At 42.7% G+C, this 17,035-nt stretch overlaps 1 long non-coding RNA gene across 1 annotated transcript; it reads right to left on the bottom strand.

The window, feature by feature from the left end:
* Positions 1-51: 51 nt before the first annotated feature.
* LOC130157399 (uncharacterized) lies at positions 52-10,005 on the bottom strand. The gene is made up of 4 exons (XR_008824845.1): positions 9,290-10,005; positions 8,406-8,582; positions 3,928-4,118; positions 52-823 (listed from the first exon to the last, which is right to left on the bottom strand). It is a non-coding gene; the product is annotated as an uncharacterized LOC130157399 (long non-coding RNA).
* Between the last annotated feature and the right edge of the window lie 7,030 nt (positions 10,006-17,035).

The raw sequence follows: 17,035 nt of genomic DNA, 5'->3' as shown, positions 1-17,035 counted from the left end.
CTGTCAATTAAATTGACTTCTTTGATTAAACCTGTTCAACTAGTCCTGTTTAATTTTTTTAAAAAAATACAGTCATTTAAATGTTAATTAACTCTTTGAACTTCAACAGCTATATTGCTATTAACAAGTTAAAATAGATACATGTACTAAATTTTTCCACTGTGTTTTATGAAGGTCGAGGGTTTAAACAGATCCTGGCAAGAAACAAACAAAAAATGAAAGATTCATTCAGATGTGGCATTCTTTCTTGAGAAAAGATTTCTAAAAACCAACTAGCATATATTCATCAATATTCATCGAGTTATGCATTTTCAGAAGTATTAGTAGTATTACAGCACAGCTTCAATGTGTATGTGTGATCCTCCCTAGGTATTGTTCATTGCTCAACTTTTCAAATTCTTGTTACAAACAATACCAACATAAAGTTAGTTTCATTAGAAGTAATTTCAGTAAATTAATCAGAACCCTTCAGGGCAGAATTTGCATGATTCATTTCCATGAATCTCTCTTACTTTCCTTCCCTACATTTTAAAAATCTGTCTGTACTCTGGCCATCACTTTATATGTGGATCATTTATAATATGACAACAAATTCATCTCCAGGTTCTTGGTTAAGCAGTTAGCAGCTAACAGCTGGAACACAAAAGGTGAAAGACTTAACATGAAAAATTTCAGTGAGCCAGTACCTGCAGACAGATAAGTGGCAAAGACAGTTGCATATTTCCAAGTCTTCTCTTTGTCTCTCTCCCCCATTTGTCTCCATTTCTCCCATTCGCCAGGCAGGATGAGCTGAGTCCAAACCAGGAGTTATGGGAATCAGAGGCTAATGGCAGACATGTCATTTAATTAAAGCAGGAAGGATAATTAGGATGATTTCTAGCCTAAACTATACTGAAAACTGAATTCATAATTAATTCTGGCCTTAGGCAGATTGCCAGTTTTCTGACACTTCATCTATGCTACATTTTAAATGCAGAATCATTGCTGGTGTTATTGGAATAGTCATCTGTTCCCTCCATGGGTACCTCGCTAATTTTCAAGGTTCAGATAGAAATCACGGGCATTCCCAAGCAATAAATGGGTCAGTGTTCCGAAACAAGTGACTCAGATATTTTAAAAAGAAAGTAGTTTTTCTGTTATGACTAATTCCCACGCAATGTTTATTTGTTCAGCACACAAAAGGAAACTACACTTTGTTCTCATAGAAAGCTAGCGCTGCTGCAAGACATCAGTACGTTAATGTTTCATAGTTCCGGTAGGGCAATTCAGGCAGCTCACAAATATTTTTCCCAGCCTGTGCAGAGCTGACCAGTCCCAGAGGGCTTTGACGAGGTTTTTAAGGCCAGAATTATACTGCTGTGCACACAACACATCTGGCATTTTTGTGGGCAGTAGATGGCAGGATTCTGGTTTAAGATTCCTTGTTGCTGAATACAGTGTTGAATAATATATATATATATATATATTCAGGTACCTGATACTAAACTGCATGAAATTGCTTCCCTCCTGCCAGATACAAGAGTCTCACTGCTGGAGCAAGCAGTTGTTTCGCTGGCCAAAAATGCACCTTACTAAAAACCTGACCTGAAAGCACCCTCTCTGTCCACAAAACCAAAGATGTTTCATGTTCCCATGTGCTTTACATTTATGCCAACAGGCAACATGACTCTATTTACTTTTAAAGCATGCTTTCCCTTCAAAATTACTCCATTACTGACCTGGTCTGGATGGATCCCTCCTGCTATGACATCCAGAGCCACAGTGGTGCCCAAACCCACGTACTAGAAGACCCACAGACCTCAGCAGTGTGTAAAACTGAGCAGTGCTGGACTTGTTTTCCCTTTTTCTCACTTCATTTCTCTAAGATGAAGCTGTTGTTGTGTGGCTCAGAGGTTATTCCTGTGAAGTGTTAGCATTACTCATCTTAAACACACACATACTCCTGATGAAAGCACATGGCACGTGGCAGGAGGACCTTGCAGTGCGAAGGCGACTGGGGAACCAAGACTGAAAACCACACCGCAATCTAAAAAATAACCAATTCGCTTTCTTACTTCTCTGTTCCTTTCCTCTCTGCTATATATAAAAACATTACTCGGAGCACATTTCCCCTGTTGCGACCTTTGCCGGCATTGCGCTGGCCTTTTGGTGAAGCTGTGGTGGTGCCAGGCAGCTGGCTGTAAAGCAATTTCCTGTACTAGCTGAGTGCAGGCTCTGTGGAGGTGCAGCAACTGCCCCGTGTTTGCCTGCCGCTTCAGCACTGAGACACTGCGTGAGCTTTCACTCGAGAGAGGGAGAAAAAAAAACCAAACCCCAGATGGAGTCATGGAGCAGCTACTGATGGCCAAAAAAGCTGGGGCTGCTTTTGCAGGCTGAAGCAGACAGGCTGTAGGCAAGGCTAAACAGAAATCAGGAGGTCAGCACTGCATCCTCAAGCCTTGCTTCAAAGCTGAGGTTTTAAAACATTTTCAAGTTTAAAGAGGAGATATTTTTTTTTGTCTATGCAAACAGAAAAGCATAAAACCAGCATCAGCTGATGTGAAAACATCTTTTTCAGTAGTTCCAGTGGCTCACAGAGGCTTCGAGTAGGGTGGGATGGGAAAAAACTTTCCTACTCAAGGTATCCGGAAACGTCTTAAATGTTCAGGCCACTAAAGCCTGTTTATGGACAGCTACTGAACCAGCCTCGCTCGCAGTTCCACCTGCCCCCTGCAGCCCTCAACCTAAGAAAGTCTAATTGATAAACGCACAGAATCTGGGGAGGCTTCTTATACTGCTTCAAAAGGAAACCTCAGGGAAAGGCCTTTCTCTAAATGCTTTCTTACCTACATGTTTACATTTTGATGAAGAAACTGTATAGGTCACCCAAACCGTAAACCTTGCCAATGGTGCTGCTGCTCTAGCGTTCCCTTGAAGCTGGGTTTTGCTTTCAAGTTCAAGATGAGATGATTTTCTCTTCCTGCACACAGCTGCCAACTGCTTCTTGAGCCTGCTCAAGGGCAGCACATTTCCTTCGCTGGGAGAGGGGAATTTCCGCTTTTCAAAGCACCAAGACCCTCCCCACACCCCAGTCTATCCCCTAGTTATTGTTATGCAGCCTCTCAGGAGACAAAAAAAATGTTAACTGCTAACTTGTTTGGCCTCTTTGCATTTATTCAGTTGCTTTGTTCATTAACTGTAGGTGTTTAGACCTTCCGGGAGGAAGAGTTAACATCAGCTCTTAACTGCAAAAGTGAGCCTGGCTTGGGTTTTCTTCCCTCTTCACTCCCCAGTTCTCAATAAATCAGCACCAGTGATTTCCACTGACTTTCCTTTGCAAAATGAGAGCCCTGCTAGTCTCTACAGACTTATGCCTACTTATCCTATTTCTTTTACCTTATATTTTATTAGCACAGTAGAGGTGGCACATGTGCTGAGCTGTTCCATTTTGGCTTTGCAGTACTGCTTTTCGTGTGCCTGCAAATAAACGGTTTCACACCTCCCAAAGGGCCAGGGAGGAACTGAGTCATACACTAGAGAGAAGTCTTCTTCAACTTGATAGTTAACAAATGATGCTAAACAAATCGGAGATTACAGGCTTATAAACATGTAAGAAACTGTTTATAAATACATAAGAAATTTTTAAGTGCAAACATATATGGACTATATATTGCACTAACCCATAATATATAATCAATATAGAATTAATAACCATGTAATTATGCACAATTTTATAATTTATAATTACAGCATTTGTAATCTAAAATCCCGTTTATAATATATGCATAATAGAAACACTTCAGAAATTTTATAATAAAACTTCTACTTGGTAAAGCCAGCAATGAGCTTTCTCTGCAATTCTGGAAAGTACTTTTTGCTTGAAATCTACACAACACCGTTAAAATCTTAGTTTATAGTTTCAGCACATTCAACGTGTAAAAATTTTACCTATAAACAAGCATTTCCAGAAGCAACGTGTGTGGGCCTTATTGTTTTTCTCCTCAGACAGGAAAAGTATTGTACTGCAGGCATCCTCAGCAGCTGCTGTGGCAAGGCCGATTCTGAGATACGGTCTTCAGCAGTCCTTTCTCCTAAGCTGCTGCAATTTAACCCATCTGAGAATGTGCCACAGTGCAGGTCTAAAATAACACACAAAAAGGAAGGGAAAAAGAAAGAAGGAAGAAAGAAAAGCACTTCAAGCTTTTAGTTTTTAAGCAGTTTTCCTCGTTTTGTTGCTCGTCTGCAAATTTCTTCCCACGCCTCTTTATCCCATAACAAAGTAGACAAACTTGCCTAACATCCACATTAGTGGCAGAGGAGTGGAGCTGAGCTTTGATGTTGTGCTTGGATCGGTGTAGCTTCATGTGGGGAGGAAAACAAACCCCGGGGTTTTTTTGCTTCACGCTCGGGGTGTAAGTGCTTGGCGGCGTGGCACAGCAGGGGACATCAGGAGGGAAGAAGCAGCACTGTGCCACCCCCAGAGCAGCATTACTGCAGCCACACCGCAAACATACAGACTAGTTTCCACACTGAAGTATTGAGGGGCTTGGATTCGGGACCATCTGTTTAGGGCCTGGAGGCTCCACACGTTAACAAGAGATTTGTTTTTCCTCAATGCAGCCTGTTACTTCTCAGTTAAAATACCTTTTAGAAATGTTCTCAAAGAAACCACTGACACTAAGATCACGGTGAGCTGCCTCTGATCTTCACCTTATGGTCTCAGGTTTACTGCAGGATTGTATGGGGGGTGGGGTGGTGGGAAATGGGACAAGGCAGAGAGGAGAAACTCTACAGTGAATTATACATCTTTTGTACAAAATGCGGCTAGGTTATTCACAGCTGTAGTACCCTTACAGTCTAGTTAGTCTATACCATCTAATCTATGATGTATTTGCTGTCTGGTATATATGATATAGAACAAAATAGGGGTAAAAACAACAAATACAGAGATCATTATGGAAGATTCTTTTTTCAGTAATGAGAATAAGACCGTCATCTAAACTGATGGAAGGTGGTGTCCTTCCTGTTGTGCTGGCAAGAAACACAGGAGCATTAACTGTATCTGATAGGACACCAAGGCTTTGGGCTACTCCATGCCTCACTGGTGTTACTATAATTTCACATTCCTGTGGAGTACATATCTCAAATGCTATAGTTTATGTGTGATTATTACTGAGGTAGATACCAACAGCCCCCTCACCTATCTACTTTAAGTGCTTACACTGAAGTCCCGCCATGCTGACTGGCTCCCTGTGGACGTTAGCTACTCCAGGCCAGGAGCTTATTTTAGGGATGAACAGCCAACACAGTGTTCACAGCATAAAAAAAAGGCTTAGAGAAGTTATCCTGGTTTCTTCCCTTTCCTTCATTCAAAGCTACTCCTCTCAGCTGTCCCTTTACACCCTTCTGTACTTAAGCCCTCTGACAAGTGATGGGTGATGCAAAGCACTAGCATGCGTGGCAGTCCAGTCTGCATGAGTGCAGTGTTGTGCTCCTTCCCAAAAGAACATCCTGTAGTGGACAATGACAACTAAGTCACCTCCACAGTTTTCAGCCCAACCAAACTGGAGGACTCTGCAGAAGCACATTGTTACGGGGCTTTTGGTAGACCAAGGGGAGTGATTTGCAAGCCCGAACTGATGGCTCTGAGCTGAGGACTCACTGGGCATGGGGGAGGATGTTAGGATCCAGCTGAGCAGGCGTCTTCCCACTGCTGCAGCCAACTCTTCCTCTCCTGTGCTTTCTGAGGCCCCTTTGAAAATATCTTTCAGGGAGGCAGAAGAAAGAAAAACATTTATGCCACAGTTTACTTGTCCTGGTATCTTGACAACCCCAGGAATTGTTCTGACTTAAAAAAAAAAAAAAGGCTTTGATTCACGAGCTTGATAAATTATTTTTATCTAGTGCTTACACAAAGTTTCCTGTAAATTTTGCCTATTGAAATTGCAGCAGCAAATTCAGTCTGTTACAGGTTCAGTGGCCATTCCAACTCTCCCTCCAAAAAGCTTTCATTACTAATCCTTGCAGGAAAATGTCTATCACTGGATAAACCCACACAATTCAGTGACTGCAGAATTTACATTTTATCTGAACCAGAGTGAGATGACTGCACAATATGCTTTCTGAACCCTGCATCTACCATACTCTCAATACGTGTATTTCTTTCTTCTCTGCTTTGAGGAAGCCATCTGAATGCCATCTCAAGCCACCCTTGAGACAGACACACACATAGGGGGATAATACTTGGTAAACCTATTTTTCCACATTCTAGCTGAAAATTAGGATTTATTTGTATTGCACATCTAACAAGCTGATAACTACAGTCCTGGCATGAGTTAAAAAAGGTTGCCCTGTGCCAGTGTTACAGATATATTATTATCTAAAGGGTACTTCTCAGTGTTAAAACAGCCACAGAGTTTGCTTTTTTAAAAGATGTACCTGGGGACAAGAGATGGGCTCCAAGGGGGTTTGTCTCCAACCCCAATGTCCGCAGTAGCCTTCAGGGCACATGAAGCAGCAGGTTGGCTGAGGGGTGTGCTCCCTCTGTTCTTGGATTCACTCCCCTCAAAAAAAAAAAACAAAAAACCCAACAAAAAAACCAAACAGCTGAAACAGCATTTCACGTGTGTATGCATGAAGCCAACCTGTAAACCTCAGAGCCGTGGGAAGGAAAGTTTTTGCACCATTAACAGTCCTCTATGTCAAAATACCACACAGCACTGAGAGAGTTCAAGGTAAATCATGTTTTTATCCACAAAAGTCCTGAGCAGCACTCCTCCACAGCAACCTCACATACAAAACCAGAGAGGAAAATGCACTCAGAGCGCAAGGGACCATTTCCCTGTGGTAAATGCATGTTAGAGCATGCACTGTGAACGCGAGGTTTCTGGTTTGAGGCGCTGCAATTAGACCTCAGGAAAGCAAAGCAATCAGTGTAGGCTCTGAACTCTTACACTAGATGTGTATTAAAAACATTGCAATTAGCATGCCAATTATCTGTAATAAAAATGGCCTGTAAAGCCTCTATCCCTGACTTTTCCTAGGGGGGAGGGGAAAAAATACAGTACTCTCCAGCAACTTGCTAGACTTTGCTTATATCTCACTGTACTCAACTTTTTTTCCCCAGTTTTCAATGGAAGTACAAGCCACTGCTTCAAGATACAGAGTTCTGAACAAAAGGCTCACATTTCTTCATTCTCCTTTGTGTTTTTCTTGCAGTCGCTGGCAGATCACCCAAGGTTCATTGGCTGAGAAGGCAACACTACGTTACAAAGCAGCTTGATGTGGCGGCCGCCAAGGTGTAGCCCAGGATACCCTCCCCACAGTGGCTCCCAGTGCATCCCTGAGCTCAATTTCAAAGCCAGGAGCCTGCGGGTGCCCCCGTCTAATGAAAACAGGGTGAGAGACAGTGAGGTGAGTACAGAGAGAGCATGAGTGTGTGTGTGTGTGTGCGCCTGCGTACACAGGTGTGTTTGGTGGCCAGGAGCTGTGCTGTCTTCCCCAGCATGCAGCTGTGACCTTGTCCTGGCCTCCTTTAGATGGCATTCTTGGGCTTATGCCCCACTTACCCAAGTAAACCCAGGCCTGATTTACTTGATGTTGGTTTTAAAGAGTCTGTGCAAAATAAAAATCTTGAGACTGAGGCAGTTCCCATACCTGCTGTCTCTCCCTCCCCACCCTTGTTCGTGGGAAATAACTTAATCTCTTGATCTGATGCTTCTTTTGTGGTCTCTTCCTTCCCCATTTTGTGACCTGTACCTGATGCTGCCTCCAAGAGCAAAGACTGCACTTGCTGTGCCACAGCACTGGTATGTTATTAACCATATTACACTTCTGCAATGTGAGTTTAATAAACTGAAATGCAAAAATATTTCTCTACCATTTAACAAGACTGATTTCAAGCTGCAGTAATAAGAGATCTTGATTTTTATCTGTGAGTTCAGCATTATGAAAGTTGCTATTTGCACATAGGCTAATTCACATATGAAGACACTGAGCAGCACGGAAAAGATTGATTTTGTGCTTACTAGATTCACTGTCAGCTTCCAGATAAGGCAGAAAGCTGGGAAAGCTGCTTTGCCTGGTAAATCAGAGGTACTAATTGGATACGCTCTTTCATCAGGAAAGAGCATCCAGTTCTGAGCATTGCACTGTGAACAAGCAGATAAGTTTTAATCTGGAGAGAATTCATAAAACCACCAACCTTGGGGACCCCAAGGGAGCAGATCTCATCAGAAGCTGCAAGTGACGCACAAGTCAAAAGCTACCGTATAAATGTTGTATAAAATACAAATTTTCTGAAAGTCCAGGAGACTCCAAGGGCACTAACAGAGTGAGTTGTTGTGAACTCAATGGAGAAACCCCAGCCACCATTAATGCCCCTAACAAAGTGATCCTGAGGTTGCTCTGACCTACATTGCTCTTACCAGCCGTGCTCCAGCTTCAATCACTCTCCGCAGAAGTGAGCGCACAGTCCTCGCCTCTTGCAGCAGCAACAGCCGACGCAGCATCATTAGCAGGTCTGGCAGCCCACAGAGAAGTAATTACGTGCATTATGAAGTAGTGACAGCGATGACAGGCTCAGAAGGCAGTCCCATAATCAACTGAACGTATAGATAAGAACAATAATGGATATGGTAACTCTGAGGAAGATAACAAGCGGGTTTTTGAAATATGCTTCAAGGAATAGAAAGATCAACTCAGATAGGAGGGAATCAAAATGGCATTTCTTTTAATTCCAGTTCAACCTCAGCTATAATCTATACAGTCAGGGTTAGGCCCAATTCAGACTACCAACAGACACCCTCCCCCCCCCCCGCCCCAGCACAGTGCCTCATGTATGGAATGGAGCTATATCACTTCAGACCTCAATTTCACTAGAAATATTTTAAAATATGAAATTATATAAAGTTCTGAACATGTTCAAAAGTGAGATTTTCTGTAGACCATTTTTGTGTTGCTAGTGCTGTGATTGAATCTTAGACCCAAGGGGCAGAATGATGATTTAAAACTTGATTATTGAAACGTATACTTTATAGGAGATTTTTAAAGTATTGACAGTCTTCAGAAAATGGAAAGTTTTAACATACTGGAAGTTATATATAAAAAAACTAGTAGCATCGCTTTAACGTTACACCTGTGGCCTCATCAACTGCACTTGGTAGCAAGTTGTGCATGTTCTGATTTCAGGGTGAGATGCAGCATTTTATGCTAAATTCTGAAGCCCATCAGCTTTCATCATATTCCATTTACAGTGGATACTCCTAGACAAACATGCAGAAAACAAGCATCGGCTGTTTGCAGTACTTACCTTATAAAAAAGGAACAGACAATAATGGCATCCCTATAGACTTTCTGTGTGGAGAAACACCTACAGTCCTCTGTAGATTTATGGTCATTTACTGCTTGCTTTCCTCCCCTCCCTCAAAATAAGCAGCATGCACTTTGATGCCATGTATTTAAATTCTTACAATTCCAACAACGAGGGCAGGATCTTCCCAGCAACAGGGCTTTTTTCCCGTCCAAAGTATTATGCAATTTAAAAAATAAAATTAAATTAAACTTAAAAAAATCTCCGGTTCGAGTTCAGTCAGTTGGATAAAATTCAGATCGTTCCCTATCACAGCATGTGTGGAACCTGGGCAGGACACTGGACGTAACAAACGCACCGCTAACCTGCGCATGGGCACCAGCTATACACCCAGGACTCCCACACTGTTTCTGCACCTGGGCTGCTGGCCTGTGCGAAGTCAGACCGTCTTCCACAGGACCCAGATTAAAAAGGACTTCACTACTGAAAGCAGAAGAGATGTTGAATATGGAAACTGCGATTCAGGTTCAGTAAGAGTTCATGTAAAGCACCAGTTTAGTTTTCCAGGTGGAGCCAGACACAATGCGGAGTCAAGCCCTTTTCGGAAAGAAACGATTTAGCTGGGGTTTGTGAGGCTGTGCCAAGCAGATGCCCATGCTTGGGATGCGGTGCAAAGGTTTGCAGCGGCGTTTCCAACTTCATTCAGCTCTTGCTCGCTCCCAAGACAAGCTGGTAGCATCTGAAAGGTGGGGAGGAAACGGCCAGGGCTTTTATTTGGGTTTTGGGTGGGTTGGTGGGGTTTTTTTTGTTTTTTTTTTTTTTGACGCTCTAGCAGATGAAAGCCTTTGGCAGAGTACATAGCTTGCTGTCCCAGCAGCATGGTTTCTGTGCTTCAGATCGTTTCCTGTGTGCTGCCACAGTCAGCCCGTTAATTTCTCCGTGTTTAGTGCTGAAGTGCTTGCCATGCAGCAAGGATTTTTGTCAAAAACAAATGAAGTTTCAGTAAGCTGTCAGGAATCAAATGCCCAGACGGTAGAGCAAGAGTTAGTTTAAAATAAAATATTGGATCATTTAGGTCAACATTAGGCTCCTTTATGTTCTTTGTTCCTCTGTTCCAAAACAGATCCTGGCGTAACGTCCCCAAAGTGTAATATACTATATCAGAGCATCAGTCCTACTGAGTTACCTCAATAAAAAACTCAGACGCTACTTAGGATCAAATTCTGGTCTGTTAAAATAGTCTGAGTTGTGCAGGGTTTATGCTGCTGCAGCTTTGAAACATAACACAGGAAACCGTTTCATTTATGTATCACCAAGACCATGTGCAACAGGTTTCACAAAGCTTTGTCAGCTCTTTGCTGTATAATGTCTTTATCGTTTCCTGCTGTAGAGAATAAATTACATGTACAAATGGCTCTTGCAACTCCACAGATAAAAGGTAAACAGCATTTTTATGACGGCTTTGATTTATTCACCAACGGTATGTTTACTTGCCAAATTATTATGCAGTACAGCAGAAGGCCCATCTAGCTAATTTAGTCTTTCACTAATATAATTATAAAATTTATGTATATATTTGCTATACTGATCTGAAACAGTGAACCTAAAGAGTGTCTGTGCAGGTCTACCATGCCAAGTTAAAATTTTCCCAGTGGATTTTTTTTTTTTCCAATTGCTTTATTATACATAATACATTTAATGCCATTTTAGATAAAATATGCAGTGCGCACATTTGGGTCTTCAAAAGACATCAGCATCAGACAGTGCTGCTTTGAATTTTATGATTAAACAGCTACGGACACAACTGCTTCTCGTTTATCACCGACATTGTATATGAAGGAATGTTTAACTGAATGTATCTTTTTACGTTACCTCCAGAAGAGTGAATCCCTTCTATGTTTAAAAAGCAGATGTTGTGTCCTTTCTCATGACATGTGAAATTCAGATAACCCTGTATCTTTTCTGGTGGGAGCCTTTGGGGAGCACAAAGCAGAGTTTTGCTTCTTTAGCTTAAATCACTGAACGTTAGTCTAAAAAGTATCTTCTTTCAGCAGTTAAAATAAGCCAAGTGCCCAGTGGTGAAATACAATTCTCCAAACTTGCATGGTTATTTGACGGGTTTTCACAGCAGCGTTGGTTCAAGAGTGATTTTGCATTACACCCGTTCTCTCTTCTATGCATCTGCATCAATGACTTTAACCTCTGAGAGGCTGCACACATATGGATGAGCGCCAGGGAAACACACATGCAGCTGAAGATGTGCTTGGTGTTCTTCAGATATCTCCTTTTGCTTGCATTGCTCCTTGCTGAGGACACGCTGCTTGCTTTGACAGCGTCCCAGTGAAAAATACTGAAATTACCGGACCTGACTAGGGAAACATGTTCACGTGGTTCAGCTATTTTTCATCTGTGCTAGACCACAAAGACAGGTGACTTCAGCAGGGCTGAGATGTTCTAGGACTGACACTGACTCAGGGAAAACAAATCCTTAAAATAAATAAATAAATAAATAAAAATCAGTGAGTTTACTCCATGATATTTAAAGCAAAGAATTAAACTTGTAAAGTGAATTACAGAGAAATTCTAGCTGGAACAAACCCAAAGAGTGCCTCATCCAACCTCTGGCTCAAACCGGGGTCAGCTGTAAGGTCAAGCCTACTTACTCAGAGCTTTAAATGTCCTTGATATTGCATTTTAAATAGGTCAGTAAGACATTCTTTAGCGCCTGCACGAGTACCCAGCTAGCCCATCTATTATCACCGAAAACGCTGCAGCTGTAAACCTTGCCAGCAGATGCCACTACAGGAAAGGTGTTATAAAATACATGGACGAGTCAAGATGAAGACTTTTCTTTCCTTGGTATGTCTTGGTACCTACCCAGCAACTTCACAGAATCACTTAAATCAGAAGCTGGTCATTGGAATAAAATCCCCCAAACCCTGCACCACCACCTTTCCTCCCAGAGGACTGAGTTTCCTTGGGTTAGCACAGAAACAAACCCACAGCATTGCAAACCATGAAAGTATTGCTTGATGGAAGCAGAAAGGCTGGACGGGGCAGATACTGATCACTCACTGGCTGTAACCCACCCTGGCAGATACTGAGGGGCACGACAGAAACCTCAAGCAACAGCCACACTTGGAGCATCCTGCCCGCAGTCTGCACTGCCTGAACCCGCAGAGACCTGCTGGTGCTGAAGCAGAGATGCTCCTTATGGAGTCCATAAGGAAGGGACTAGAAAAGGGCTTGGGTTTTCTTTTTGAAGTTTCACCATAAACCGTTGCTTCTTGATAGAAGAAGCCTGGCTAGGCAGAGGCATTGAAAGGCAGCAATCAGCCAGCACCAGCAGCCATGTTCAGGGAAGATCAGGCTCCACCTCAGTTGGAATGTTTTCTTGGTCTGGTCTCTGTTTGGTGCTCAGTTTCTGAACATCCATACACTTTTCAGACAAGGAAAGAGCAGTGCTATTACTGGAAAACTGGCCAGACAACACATGTCTGTCCGTGAAGAGGCTGTGGGGAACCAGTGGAAGAACCCATCTGCTTTTCTTGGCTTACATTAGCTAGAGACAGTTACTCAGAGATAGAAGACCAGCTGCCAGTTAGGCAGCCTGAGACACCTGATAAGGCTCAACACACTGTGCTGGGGCCTGACAGTGGCGGCTTATGACTTATCCAAGCAGCAGCTCACCAAAGCAGCAAGGCAGGCACAACACCACACCCTGACCTCCCACAGTTGCCTGAGGATCTTGGGATTATTTTTTTAAATGAAACTTATGGTTACAAAGGTGACATGGAGAAGGTGGGAGGGAGATCACATACGGTGGGTCGTGTATAAGAACGGTTGAGTGAGATGGAGGTGGACCTTCAAATCGCAGAACAACAGTTAAGGTATTACCACTTCTGAAGACAGCTGTGGTATGCACAGGAAGGCAAGAAAACACATCTATAATGGCTTTACTTAGAAGGGGCAGTAGGAACAAGGCAGACTCTTAAACAAAAAACATGGCATTTACATGGTTCCTGGACATCCTATGAACTAAAGAAGCCCACCAGCTTCTGGAGAGATGGAGGGGAACACAGGAGAAAAGCACTCTCCTCCCAGGGGCGACAAAGTCTCCCCTGGGCTTCTGGGTTTCTTGGAAGGGAATTTCTCCACTCATGATGCCCTAGGGGAAGGAGGCACATCCACAGGAGTCCACTCCTTGTTTAATGAGTCTCTGTCTTCCTGTGTGGTCTCACTGATCTCAAGTTGAAGGACAGAAACCTACTTACAATAGCATCCAAACCACCAGCTGTGCAGCAGTCAGGGGACTGGAACAAATTCCTTGGGAGAGAAAGAGCCAAAAGGAAGAGATCCTTGAGCAACTATGGCCCCAATGGCCCTGTATTGTCAAGCCACAGCCTGAGAGAGCCTCTAGAGATGCTGGTTTCTCTCCATCAACTATTATCTAGGCTGAGCAGCTTAGAGTTGAAGGTCTAATCTGGGTGTGAATATTGAGATGGTTCCAATCATTCCTGAAGCTGTAGGTTTCCTTTAGGGCTCTCAGCACTACCCTTGGGAGTTAACACTCCTGACCTGTTCCCAAGAGGTAGTGATTTCTTCCCATCACACCTGGGAAAAGAGGATGCCTCAGCACCGCTCCCGAGGTAATCCCCTGTCTCTCTGCAGACAGAGCAGACTGTTAGGGAGATCGCAGATGGCATCTGTTCTGCATCAAGGTGCTGAGGATGCAGTAGCTCCACAACACACACCACTGTGGATTAGCACCAATGCTCAGCTAAACGGTATTTCCAGGCTCCTATCAGCAACAACTCTTAGCTTTACTACCTTACCAAAGCCTTTTTGCCCTACCAGCCTCAAACTCCACTGGCCATGGGATGGTGCCACTTGTACATCTCCATTCTGAACACACCGGCAGGATCAGCAGCTCTCCAAAAGGCAATTTTCTGTGAACTTAGATTAACTGTATGTTTACGTCACATGAGCTTGTTGCCTCATGCCAGGAAATAACATAACTCAAACTGCAGAACCAAGATTTCTTTCTCCTTTTTTTTTTTTTTTTTAATTACAGTTTTAGCAGCAAGTTTTTGGGTCAGCTTTTAGAAATACAATGGTGTCACTGTCAGATTTTTCTTAGAAGGTAAAATGCATGGGTTTTTTTTCTGGTTGATTGTTTGAAAGATGATTATTTTTGTGAATCGGAAAATTCTACCCGAGCATAACACCAAGGGCCGAGATCAAGAGCCATTCAATCACTGTAATAAAACAAAAGAAATGGAAGAATCCTTCAATAGAATTACTTCGAAGTATGAATGCACTTGAGTGCAAGCATGACTAATTTGCACCAACTGCATGCACATTTGACAGAACTGAAGCAGCAGATGCAGACCTCTTCCCCTTTCCCCCTACCAATTACTGGTATATGCTGGTGCTCTGCCATCATCACTTGACATCTTAACTGCTCCTTTTGTAATACAACCTAGTATTTGTGCATGCTCAATGTTAATTTTGGGCCACCGGCAAAGCAGACTAAACATGCAGATTAAGTCTTGCTGTCCAGAAACATGAAGTCCACTCATCTGCATCTTTTCTGCTCTTGAAAAAAAGTGGAAGCCATTGTAATTGTGGGCTTAAGTTAAGTAAGACTTATACATGAAAAAACCCATCAAGAAGAAATTAAATTAACGTTATTTTAAATTAAGATATTTCTTAGTAACCTAGGTCTTCATTGCATCTAATGAAGATGATGATCTTACTGAAAGCAACCATGGAGAACATGGATCTTCATATGTTTATAAAGAAACTTCGCATATTGAAAGACCAGTGTGCCTTCTCAGTTGACTTTTCTAGAATCAACATATCCAGTTCTTTCTGATTTTCCATGGAGGTTGTTCTAGCTTTCCCACCTCTCTTACCTCTTGACTTAATTTAACTAATTTATTCCCCTCCTCCCCCATTCCAGGTAAGGTGGAGCAAATACTACTCATGCCACCCACGCATTACGCTTTACAATACCTCTCAATTATTTCACAGGGGTCTTTGTTTTGTCTTGCAACAAATACTACATCATCACTGGTTGTGACACCCGGCTTACTCCCTGTTTTTCCCGCAGCATCCCATGCAGCTCAACCCCCCACCCACCGCGTGAGGTGAACGTAACACAACCCTGTCTGTGTGCCTCTCTTGCATGGAAGTATTCTGCAGTTCATCTGCACTGAATGTCATACTTAGATTTTAGGTCACCTCTTCAATTTATCAGACTTACTCTGAACCCTCGTTCATTTATTTAAAATTACTCAAAGCAGCTAGTCAAGGACAGATGTTCATCTGGATTCCACTTGACAGCACACCTTGTTCTCTCTCCATTTGGGCAGGGAAATAAATCTCCTTGCAACATCTTCTTCCTTTCTTCCTCCAAACCAGTCTGAGCCATTACTGTAACAGTAGCGAGCTCTGGGCTACACTTTTAACTCCCTTTTGTGGTCTTGTGGGACACTCTCAGAGCATCATTAAGATACAATCTTGATCTCTTCCTCCTTACTAACTAAGCATATAACCTCATTCAAGGAAATTGTTTGTTCTCTTCAAATCCACAATAGTTTTTTTTCTCTTTTAAAATGAAATTACTTTTTGAATACTTACAATCACACGTTTTAATAATTTCAGCATCTTTTGTGGATCAAAGCTATTCTGATGTGTCTGCAACTCCTTCAGTCCTTTTTCAACCCTCTTTTCATATGCAGACTGTGTTACCGAAATCAGCTGGTACAGGCAGAGCTTTAAGCAATCATTTACATTCAAATATCAATCTGGAACCTATCAAATGCACACCGCAAGACAAAGGGGCCATGAAGCTTCAATGATGTTAATGTTTTCTTCAAGAATGCTGCCATGCCTTAGAAAAGCCTCTTTTTCCATACACTTTTACTGCTGTTACAGTGCTGCTGTTCTACGGGGGAGATTTACAAGAGGACTGTAAAGCGTCATGCTTCTCACATCGATCTTTCTATGACTTGTTTATTTTACAAACTAAGAGGTGACTCTTCCAATAGCCAGTCCTAAACTTTAATCCTGCTTCTCGAAGTCAGCTGTTTCTTTTCTGGGAACCCCACATTATTAACAGCAATTAACCTTCATTAGGAATAACAATCCCACAAGTGGAAATACCCTACTTCACAATTCTGGGGGCAATGCAGAAACCAGAGAGTAGTTCAACACCACATCATCGCCTCTGCAGGGTAACAGGCGCTCAAAAAGGTCCTCCCGAAAGCATAAAGGCATTTGAACTGAAGTGCAATATTCTACCTTTACTTATAATCAGGAAAAGAAAGTAAGATTACAAACATAGATGCAAGTAGTCAAGAGGAACTGCTAGTAAGAAGTTAGCCACCTTAAACAGAAGGATTAAAAAGGCACTGAAATCGCCAGCCCTTACTCCAGGGCTTGTTCTGAAAATGAAGAACTGTGCTGACCAACACCACCTGCCCCTTGGCAGGGAGGAGCCATACTTGCTGTCCCAGCAGCTGCACATCAGCTGGGAGGACAGAACCTCCCTTTCTTTCCTCTGGCTCACCCCCAGGCAGGTACAACCCTTTCCTCAACTCCCAAACATTTCCATCAATGCTTCCCAGTTACTGTTCCATGACATTGTCTCTGCCACTGATGACTTTTTTTCCCAAGCCCTGTATCACTCCAGCTTTGTCAGTGATACTTTTGATTCTCCGTGTTCCGCGCAGACTGCCA

This window comes from Falco biarmicus, chromosome 12 (assembly GCF_023638135.1).
Source record: "Falco biarmicus isolate bFalBia1 chromosome 12, bFalBia1.pri, whole genome shotgun sequence".
Classification (NCBI taxonomy): Eukaryota; Metazoa; Chordata; class Aves; order Falconiformes; family Falconidae; genus Falco; species Falco biarmicus.
Note: the sequence above shows the minus strand (reverse complement) of the source record. Positions and strands in the feature narration are given on the sequence as shown.